Here is a 12,010-nt window from a genome sequence, read left to right as displayed (position 1 = left end):
GTCCTCAATGTCGGTTGTTATCGATGTGGGTCGACCTTCTCGTGCGTTGTGTGTGAAACTCCCGGTTTCTCTAAGGCGCTGATGTAGCCGGCTAGATGTACCCCTGTGGGGCTGTCTGCGGAGAGGGAAATCTTCTTCATACACTCGTGGAGCCTCAAGGGCACTGACATTCACTTTGTCATACATGAAGTGCATGTCAGCATACTCTTCATTTGTGTGCCTTCTGTCCATGGTGCCTTCAGGTTCGTAACTGATTGTGAGGTCGATACGGCACAGTGCACGGAGAGGAAAGGGAAGCAGTTACGCATGCGTAAACAAACAGATAGTCGATCCCAAACCTTGAGATACCAACGTAAATACTGCTGATTCGAGGGGCGTTTGCGGTTAGTTCCGAACTGGGCAGCGGTTGATTTGCCGACCCAAGTTTTATTGGAGCTGTGTAGTTACTGTTGGCCTGTACTTTTCAGTTGTCAATTATTGACCATCACTTCTGAAACATCCTGTATAAGTAGCATCACCTGAACTCATTGGAGATCTCCAGTTTGCCAGCTGGTCGAATCGTGACCTATCCAGTTCTGTGGGGCGTTCGGATGTGACAGTGGCCCATTGTTGGACTGTGGGAACATGGGGGCAGGTGTACACGTCAAGGTTCCAGACGGCGACATGTGACTGCTGCAAGTGAGGATTGGCATATTCTCAATATCAAAAACCGTTCATATCCACGTTTGCCATCCGAGAAAGAGTAACGGACTACCCGCACCATTGGTCAAAGACTAGCAGCAGCCAGAAAAAGGAATTGGCATCCAGTCCGTAGGCTGCCGTTAGCATCGAAACAGAAACATCTGCCTCTGGAGCGATGCCCTAATCGCAAAGTGTGGACTTCTAATGATTGGTGAATCACGGCTGTGCACTACCATGGACGACCACCTGCGGCGAGTATGTCGGGTATCCCCTTTCTTACAATGTTTTGTATTTATGATGGCGTCATGGGAGCCATCAGATAAACTTCGTGTCACGGCTAATAGTGACTGAGAAATCTCAGATGGGATAACTGTATGTCGCGAACATCTTGCGTTGTCATGTGTTAGCCTCCATGGGCAGTATTGTGATGCTATTTCTCAACAGGAAAAAGTTCGTCCATACACGGCACGTGTCTCTATGAAGAACCTGCCTGCTGTTGAGGTCCTCCCATGGCCATGAATATCCCCAGAGCTGTATCCGATTGAACTTGTGTGGAACCAGCTCGGACCTCAACTCCCTGCCATTTCAGTATCCAGGACAACAACGACCAGTTACAACAGTTCTGGGTGGACCAGCTTGCCTCAGGACCAGACACGACGGCTTGATGACACACTTCCGAACCGAATAAGTGGTTGTATCCAGGCCGGAGAGGGTGAAACGTCATACTGATAAATGGGCTCATTCAGCCAGGTTCTTTGTAAATTTTACTCGACTTACCAATCACTGACATTGCATCACATACCTTCTCAGTCCACGGAGATTCATTTGGTTTCTTCCTCCACCTATGAATTAAAAAAAAATGTTGAGATGTGTGTGAAATCTTATGGGACTTAACTGCTAAGGTCATCAGTCCCTAAGCTTACACACTACTTAACCTAAATTATCCTAAGGACAAACACACATACCCATGCCTAGGAGGACTCGAACCTCCGCCGGGACCAGCCGCACAGTCCATGGCTGCAGCGCCTTAGACCGCTCGGCTAATCCCTCACGGCACCTATGAGTACTTCGCTTTTTTCGGCTACTTCACTTTTCTTGTCAGACTGTGTATCCGGTACACCTTCCAGTATAGGACAGCCTTGCTCCCCTAAAACACGCAGCGGCAGGGAGGTCGCACGAGGAAAAAAAAAGCGGCGTCATATGGGCGTCACATCGTTGTCGCCAATATTATGCTGCGAAGAGTACGTTTCCACGGGAAACATTCAGACCCTTCACTTGTTTTAGGAATTTGTCGAGGGCGGAATTTGAGCCCCTAGGGTGCTACATGGCCGCTTGTTCGTTTTTATAACCGCTGCGCGACGGAGGAAAAACGCCTCCTCTCGCTTACCGGTCGCGTTCGCAGCCGCAAAGGGCACACGCGCCGAACTTCCGCGTCGCCTACCGCCACGTCCGCCCACTACCGCTGCGCTTGTACGATTCCTCGCAACAAGAACCGGCGGGTCGCTTTTTTTTTTTCGCTCCGGTGCACGAGAACGGCGCGGGGCATATTTTAATCCGCCATCACCGAGAGGAGCGTCGACCAGCGCACCAGCGCCAGTTTTTATTTCCCTCCGCTGCCCTCGAGAAGCGAGCGTCGGAGTTTTAATAGCTTTCGACCGGCTACCGCTCGCCACCCCTACCGTGCGATCGTTCTGCTACTGCCGCCGCAGCCGCCGCCGCCGCAGGCAGAACTCGCCCTGTTCGTGGAGACTTTTTTCCATTATTATCAAATTTGCGGCAAGCCAGCGCCGATCTAAGCCAGTTCCGATGTCAGAATAATGGCGGTCGGCTGTAGGACGGAGATGGAGCAAAGTGCCGTGAATCAACTTGCAGTGGACGCGTGAGCACAGTAACGAAAAGTCACGAGACTAAAGGACTCCATCAGTTACTCGTCTTCCCCACACCTCTTCTGCTTAATTTCGTTATTTTCCATATCTGGCACGCTATATCGTTATTTGCCATATCTAGCACTGTCACATATCCATAAACATTATGAAAAGCGCTAACAGAAAGCATTGATGCTCAAATCGTTATCGGCACTGAAAACTGGCTAAAGCCAAAGATAAGTTCAGCCGAAATTTTTACGAGGAGCCTAACGGTGTTAAGAAAGGATAGGCTAAACACCGGAGTTGGCGGTGGCGTGTTTGTAGCTGGTAGAAGTAGTTTATCTTGTAGTGAAATTTAAGTAGGTTTTCCAGTGTGTTAGTATGGGCAGAAATCATTCTTGGCAACCGGAAAAAAATACTAATTGGATCCTTTTACCGACCTCCCAACTCAGATGATACAATTCCTAAAAGCTTCAAATAAAACTTGAGTTTAATTTCAAACACATACCCAACAAATAAAATTATGCTTGGTGGTGACTTTAATTTACCCTCGATATGTTGGTGAAATTGTTGAAATCTGGAGGTACGCATAAAGCATCGTCCGAAATTGTGCTAAATGCATATTCTGACAATTATTGCGAGTATACTTATACGGATATGGTGTCTGTTCTTTCGGACATGGGTCTCGCGGGAGATTACTGCAATCTATAATTTACAAATCAGTAACAGCTTGCACTGTACTTGCTTGAACTTTGTCCTGCAAAATTATGGTCAGGTCCTGCAGAAAGTGCCATCACTTCTGTCTCTATGCTGTTCATTTTTGGAACACAACCTACGACCAGCTTAGAGACCGAAGTGATGAGACTTTCTGCACGACCTGCCCATCATTTTGTAGGACAATTCACGTACAGTGTAAGCTGTTACTGTTTTGTTGGACTGATGGGGGTGCTAAGTGCAGTAGGTGGTAACCTACTGCACTCCCCTGTCTTAAGCCCTCTTAAGTTCAACTCGATTTCTAAACTGAAGGAAACACTTCACGGCTTTCACTTCAGAGCTGCTACAAATTCGTCGGGCAATAGACCGCACTGCTCGAACTGTCAACACAACTGGCACTGCTAAGAGTATCCTACGACTTCCACATCGCTAGCAACGGGTTATACACAATGCTGGTGCCTACTTTGAAGGTCAGTAATACTTTGAAACACGTATCTATTTCGTACGAGCTGTAAATAAATAGTTGCCATTATTAAATTTCCAACCCTCGTGTTTTGTTGACGCCGACCTACATAGAGAAAACCGTTCATCATGATAATATAATGGACGTCAGAGCTCGCACGGAAAGATACAGGTTTTCATTTTTTCCAGTCGCTGTTGGAGATTGAAATAATAGAGAATTATTGTGAAGGTAGTTCGATGAACCAACTGCCAGGTACTTAAGTGTGATTCGCTGAGTATGCATATAGATGCAGATGCATGTAGATGTACGAGGGTCGGTATAGAAGTAATGACTCCTATTTATTTCTCCTTAAGTAAACTTTGTTAAGTGAGAAATTTGAATTTGACGTTACCGTTCCAAGCTTCTTCCCCAATTCATTGCAGTAGTAACTTTCTGCGTCAACAGATGCCAGTACCGCAGTCGCTTGAAAAATGGCCTACATAGGTTTTCGTATTAGACAGCGTTGTGTTATAGAATTCTTGAATTAAGAAGGTGTAATGCCCACTCGCTTTCATGGAAGACTGAAAAATGTGTACTGTGATGCAACAGTGGATATCAGCACTGTTAGACGATGGGTTCGTCGTTGTAACGAAGCTGAAGGGCAAACACCGTTGGCTGATGAAGCACGGCATATCGGCATAAATGTTAGTCAGCGAGTGAAAGTCATAGACCTGCTGACCAGTGGGTGACTGCAGATGATTAGTGTGGCCTTACCTCCCTCAATAAAGGCAATGTGATGACGGTTATCCAACAGCTAGATTACTTAAAGGTTTGTGAAACTTGGGTACCAAGAATGTTAACCGATCAGAATAAAGCGACAAGAAAAACAACTGCCTCCAAATTCTTTCAGCTCTTTCGTTTGAAGGGAGAGGAGTTCCCGGAATAAACTGTGACTCGAGTCGAAACATGGGTTCATTTTTTGAACCAAAATCAAAGAAGCAGTTAATGGAATGGCATTACAGGAATCCACCGAAGAAGAAAAGCTCAAAACTATGGAGGGAAATGTATGGCTACAGTATTCTGGGATGCAGAGGGTGTGATTATGGTTGATTTTTTGGAGCAGGGATGCACACTAAATTCTGTCGGAGCTGTCGAAGAGCTTAAAGCATGTCTTCGGCGAATTCGTCCAACAAAAGCTATGGGGGATGTTCTTTTTTTGCATGACATTGCAAGACCACGCACCAGTCGTTACACCAATAGAGAGTTTGTGAAAACTGTATTGGAAGTCTTGCCTCAGCCCGCATACAGCCCCTACCTAGCACATTAGACAATCTTGAGAACTTTTAACATTGCAGCGGGTCAGCAATAGTGAATAATTTAATGATTATAAAGAATCCACCTCGACTGCAAATAGAAACCGGATGTTGACCTAGGTTTCGGCGCTGATAACCACGCCTTCTTCGGAACACACTAAAACTACAAACAGCCTAAAGAGGCGTGGTCCAACATTAATATAGAACGCCCTGAAGGGCAAAAGACTCGCATAAAATATAAAATAAACGATACGTGTGTACCATGTTAATAGCTGCACTTAGCTCAAACGTCAGAAGCGTGCATCCTCACCCCAGGCGACGTTCGGTGGGCGGCGGGCTCTCAGGTAAACTCAGGATTTACTGGTTACTTAATATCTGGAAAGAATCACTTTCGGGGTACGAACTACCTGCATCCCTTAGGGTCAATGATGAATATGTGGTTACATTGAAGCGTAATTCAGGAACACCTGGAGCAATTTCACAGAAAAATATTGCGCAGTAAGACACCTCAGCTATCCCATTGAGCTTGGATGAGAAGGGGTGGGGCAAAAATTTTCGCAGACACAGCTGAATGGCGAAATTCAAGTGAGAAACATGTACAAATATCTGCGAAATATGTTAAATGTACCTGTAAATTATGTCACTTGCGCCTATGCTGGAGACGTCGTGGGTAAAAAGTTAGTCGGACGATAAAATACTAAAGGATAATAGGAATTGAAAATGGAGTAAGGAGGAAAGGTGGGAGATAGAAGGCGACTTGAAACAGTATGTTACACATGTCGCCCCACTTGAAGACCATCGCGCAACAAGAGTGATCAATTGTTAGAAGAAAGTACATGTTCTGGGTTCCCTGCATACACATTTCTGCCGCGTCAGCTGGAAACGTATAACAAAGTTGAAGTACGAGAAACTGGAAATTTGTTGGAAGTTCTATGGGACCAAACTACTGAGGTCATCGGTCCCTAGGCTTACACACTACTTAATCTAACTTACGCTTAGGACAACACACACACCCATGCCCAAGGGAGGACTCGAGGACTCGAACCTCCGACGGGGGAGGGGGGGAGGGGGGCGGCGCGAACCGTGACAAGGATCTGAGACGGTGAGTGAGTGAGACGGCACGGCTACCCCGCGCGGCGAAGTACAAGAGACAGTGCGATCCTGCCCCCATGTTGCACAGATTGACCGAGAAATTCTGGAGGCATATTGACCTACCAGATGGTAGAGTTTAGTCATGGCTGGATCTCCCAAGGCTATCATTAGAACTACTGATAGCCTTGGCGGAGTCAGGCATGACAAAACTCTACCATTTTGCGAATAAGATGTATGAGACGGGCGAAATACCCTCAGACGTCAAGAAGAATATCGTAATTCCAATTCCAATGACAAGTGTAAAAATTACCAAACTATCAGTCTAGTAAGTCATGGCTGCAAAATGCCAACACGATTTCTTTACATACGAATGGAAAAACTGGTAGAAGCAGACGTCGGGGAAGATCAGTTTGGATCCCGTAGAATTGTTGGAACATGCAAGCAATACTGACCCTACGACTTGTCTTAGAAGATAGATTAAGGAAAGGAAAATCTGCGTTTCTAGCATTTGTAGACTTAGAGAACGCCTCTGACAATGTTGACTGGAATACTTTCTTTCAAATTCTGAAGGTTGCAAGGGTAAAATACAACAAGGAGCAAAAGCCCAGTTATAAGAGTTGAGGGGCATGAAAAGGAAGCAGCGGTTGAGAAGGGAGTGATACAGGACTGTCGCCTATCCCCGATGTTATTCAATCAGTATACTGAGCAAACAGTAAAGGAAATAAAAGAAAAATATGGGGTAGGAATTAAAATCCACGAAGAAGAAATAAAAACTTTGAGGTTTTCCGATGACTTTGTAATTCTGTCGGAGACAGCCAAGAACCCGGAGGAGCAGTTGCACGGAATGAACAGTGTCTTGAAAGGAGGATATAAGATGAACATCAACAAAAGCAAAACGAGGATGACGGAATGTACGCGAATTAAATCAGGTGATGCTGAGGAAATTAGCTCAGAAATTGAGACACTTAAAGTAGTAGATGGGAAGCAAAAAAGAAACTGATGATGGTCGAAGTAGGGAGGATATAAAATGCAGACTAGCAATGGCAAGAAAAGTGTTTCTGAAGAAGAGAAATTTGCTAACATCGAGTATAGATTTAAGTGCCAGGAAGTCTTTTCTGAAAGTATTTGCATGGAGGGCTGCCATGTATCGAAGTGAAACATGGACAACGAATAGTGTAGACGAGAAGAGAATAGAAGCTTCTGAAATGTGGTGCTACAGAAGAGTGCTGAAGATTAGATGGGTAGGTCACCCAAATAACGAGTAGGTACTGAATAGAATTGATGAGAAGAGGAATTTGTGGCACAACCTGACTTGAAGAAGGGATCTATTGGTTGGACACATTCTGAGGCATCAAGGGATCACAAATTTAGTGGTGGAGGGAAGCGTGGAGGGAAAAAACCGTAGAGGGAAAGCAAGAGATGAATACAGTAAGCAGATTCAGAAGGATGTAGGCTGCTGTAGTTACTTGGAGGTGAAGAAGCTTGGACGCGATAGAGTAGCATGGAGATCTGCATCAAACCAGTCTCTGGACTGAAGACCACGACAGCAACACATGGACTTACACCCCTGTCACACCCAGCCGTAGTGAAACGGTGCCAACAATTTGACCCCCAGAGGTAGATGATGCTGACCGGGAAGGAATGCTACCGATATCGACCACATATGACAGTGTCCAGGAATTCGAGGAACTGATTCGTAGCATTCGCAGGTTTTTCATCTGTATGGAGATTAACACAGCTGTTCTCGAATGGCTGCGTGACCAAGGAGTGGATTTCTATAGTCGAAGAACCGAAAGTCTGATGGAACGTTCCGACCGTTGCTTGCAGGAACTTGTTGACTATTTTAAAAAATAGTTTCATATGTCTGTGTCTCTCTGAAGTGTAGTGCAGCATTCAATCTAAGTTACTTGGCTTTGAATAATAATTTTTAACTTACTTTCTGAAAGTCCCATCGTAATTCGATACCGTACTGACGCTTTGGCTAAACAATATTCAACAATGCAGTTGGTAGTGTAGAGAGGCTTGCGAGAAGAGAATTGTGAATAGCTACTTTTTCGAAAGTTAAATCATTAATTTGCTTTTGGAAGTAGGGAAGTGTGTGACTTTGCTGATGTTCTGGTAGGCAAGGTCTTGGGATAAACATTTGTGGTACAAGGGGAGACGGAAACCAGTTTAGAACATAATAATCTACTATCTCATAGGTTTTGGTGATGTAATTGATGTGTTTGAAGACAGATATGTGACTATTTACGATTATTGAATAGCTAATACGGGGTATAACAATAGCTTCTTTAAAATGTCTTGAGCAGAAAAGTTGCCCATAGGAAGAAGTAGGGGAAAGTGGAGTAAAGTGGCGAGGACGGTAAAAGTGGCCACTGCACACGTTTACCTTGAGTAGTGCTGCTGCCTAGCGAGAAGCGGTCCTACTAGTTCTAATATGCAACGTCACTGTTGTCCGTGAGTTTGTCACAAGAAGTTTGCTCCTTTATATTTTAGTAAAAACTTTCCTGGTTTTCAGTCGTCTGATGTAATGTAAGTAAAATATCCTAGTTTTGTTACCTCATATGACGAGCAATACTTTTTTACCATATCAATGTTTTAACACAGTCTTTTGGACCACAGACAGAGTTCTTTATTGTTTGCTTCTGTTTCTTAGTTTCATCTGAGAACCACCAATGGTGACCGATTGGGAAAAGTGGCCACATTCCTCGTATGGAAATGTGGCCAAGTTGTTTACCTGGTAATGGTTAGTAGCTCCCATACATCACGCATAATACTTCAGGTCAGATTTACTTCCAAACCCTATTATATAAAGAACTATCGCCTGTCATTCTATCTCCTGAATTAATTTATGTTATTTTAAACCAAGGTCGATTTGCATTAGAGTTTTGGAACATATACTGTATTCGAACATTATGAAGTACCTCGAAGAAAACGACTTATTGACACATAGTCAGTACGGTTTCAGAAAATATCGTCCTTGCGAAACACAACTAGCTCTTTATACTCATTAAGTAATAAGTGCTATCGACAGGGGATGTCAAATTGATTCCATATTTTTAGATTTCCAGAAGGCTTTCGACACCGTCCCTCACATGTGTCTTCTAAACAAACTGCGTGCCTACGGAGTATCAACTCAATTGTGCGACTGGATTCGTGATTTCCTGGCAGAAAGGTCACAGTTCGTAGTAATAGAAAGAAAGTTGTCGAGTAAAACAGAAGTAATATCCGGCGTTCCCCAAGGAAGTGTTATAGACCCTCTATTGTTCCTAATCTATATTAACGACACAGGAGACAATCTGAGTAGCCGTCTTAGATTGTCTGCAGATGATGCTGTCATTTACCGTCTTGTAAAGTCATAAGCTGATCAAAACGACTTGCAAAATGATTTAGATAAGATATGTGTATGGTGCTAAAAGTGACAATTGACCCTGAATGGGGAAAACTGTGAAGTTATTCACACGAGTACTAAAAGAAACCAGCTAAATTTCGATTAAGCGATAAGTCACACAAATCTGAAAGCTGTAAATTCAACTAAATACTTAGGGATTACAATTACAAATAACCTAAATTGGAACGATCACACAGATAATATTGTGGGTAGAGCAAGCCAAAGACTGCGATTCATTGGCAGAACACTTAGAAGGTGCAACAGGTCTACCAAAGAGACTGCTTACACCACACTTGTCAGCCCTATTGTGGAGTACTGCTGTGCGTTGTGGGATCCGCATCAGGTGGAACTGACGGATGAAATCGAAAAAGTACAAAGAAGGGCAGCTCGTTTTGTATTATCGCGAAATAGGGGAGATAGAGTCACAGACATGATACGTGAATTGGAGTGGCAATCATTAAAACAAAGGCGTTTTTCTTTGCGACCAGGTCTTCTCATGAATTTTCAATCACCAATTTTCTCCTGCGATTGCGAAAACATTCTGTTGGCACCCACCTACATAGGGAGAAATGACATCACGATATAATAAGAGAAATCATGGCTGGCACAGAAAAATTTAAGTGCTCGTTTTTCCCGCGTGCTGTTCGAGAGTGGAACGGTAGAGAGACAGCTTGAAGATGGTTCATTGATCCCTCTGCCAGGCACTTTATTGTGAATAGCAGAATAATCACGTAGGTGTAGATGTAGAAACCGTCTCAGTTCTATTATATGTGGCGTAACACAAAAACCCGGCTGAAAGCGATCTGGCCAAGGCGGGTGGTACTGTTTCAGATATTAGGACATCAAAATGTCTAGAAAGTATGTCCGGAATGCAGAACAACGAACATGGGATCCTATTGCGATGGAACGGACCACATCGCCCCACTAGGTAAAGAAAAGTGGTCACTTCCTAAACCTTCAGAGAAATGCATATAGCTCATATATATTATTTTCGTTTCCACTTACAAATATTGTATGTAATATTTACATTCAAAAAGTGTAGGTGGCAAACTTCTATCGATAACAATGGTTTGGTGAATATTCCATTTCCCACAGAGTGGCCACTTTACCCCATCTTCCCCTAATGCGGTCATAAAATGGCGTGCCGACTGTCACACTCTGGACGTTATGACGAGGCCATAGCGTTTGAAGTCATCGGAGTTTGTGAAATAATTTTCTAATTAATCTGTTTGGCAAGAAAGGATGCAGACAATACATGGAAGATATAGACTTCAGCGGTGTCTTCACAAGATACAAAGTAGTTACAAAAATCGCCGACATCACAGATATAAAACGTCTCACTTCAATGAAGAGAAGGAATAAGGTGGCTTTAGAAGTATATGTACAACATTAGACCATGTACAGATCCTGAACGAAACTATAGTTCGTAGTAATGAGTGTAAACTTCCCTTTGCTGGGATTATCAGATTTTGAGTACATTTTTCCAGAATTCCCACGAGGTATTTGCCGTCATTTCCCTTAAAAAATTGCGCTGCTTCAACATAGCTTAGTACGAGGTTTCGCTGAAAAATAACCGAAATGTTTTCTTAACATACAAACAGTGCAGACATCCGTGTCGATCTCTGCCCTACCATGTCATGAGATATCCCCCCCCCCCCCCTCCCCATTTCCGGTTCCCCGCCCATCCGCCTTGTCCCAAGTTCGGCCACGGCCTTCGTTTGTATCCGAACATATGCTCGCTGCCCGTTGAAAATATGCTTAGTGTTTTGAAGGAGTAGCGGATAAATGTGAAATTTCAGTGAAACTTGGAAATGCCGACACAGATGCCCATTCTTTGTTGAAACAAGTGCACAGTGACGACTATATTTCACGCGCTCCAGGTTCTGAGTAGCTCAAGCGGTTCACAGAGGGACATGAAGAGAATGAAAATGAGTCACTTTCAGGGGGGCCCTCAACCTCAACAACTGATGAAAACCTTGGAAACTTTGGATATTTTATCAGAAGAAAATAGAGGTTGATATTATAAGAAAAAAATGTGTGAAATCTCAAGGGACTTAATTGATAAGGTCATCAGTCCCTAAGCTTACACGCTACTTAACCTAAATTATCCAAGGACAAACACACACACACCCATGCCCGAGGGAGGACTCGAACCTACGCCGGACATTACAAGAATCCGCAAAGAAATATTTCGGCAGATTTTACATGAAGTCTCTGGTATGAGGTAAGTTTGTTCAGTACCTCTGCCAAGAACTTGCCGCCTGAGCGAAATGACTCTCGAATGAATATTTGTGCTGACATACTGATAACCATCGAAAAGAACGCTTAATATCTTGAGAAAGTATTAACACTCTCAAATGAAACTATATGGTTCCAAAGGCCTTTACAGGTCTCAAGCATATACGGTGTATATATGCAGACTGAAGTGATGAATGTAAATTTGTACTAAGGCCGAGATTCGAACCAAAGTCTCCTGCTAGTTAGGAAAACGCGCTAACCAGTGCGCCACCCT

Source organism: Schistocerca americana, chromosome 5 (genome assembly GCF_021461395.2).
Source record: "Schistocerca americana isolate TAMUIC-IGC-003095 chromosome 5, iqSchAmer2.1, whole genome shotgun sequence".
NCBI classification, from domain to species: Eukaryota; Metazoa; Arthropoda; class Insecta; order Orthoptera; family Acrididae; genus Schistocerca; species Schistocerca americana.
Note: the sequence above shows the minus strand (reverse complement) of the source record.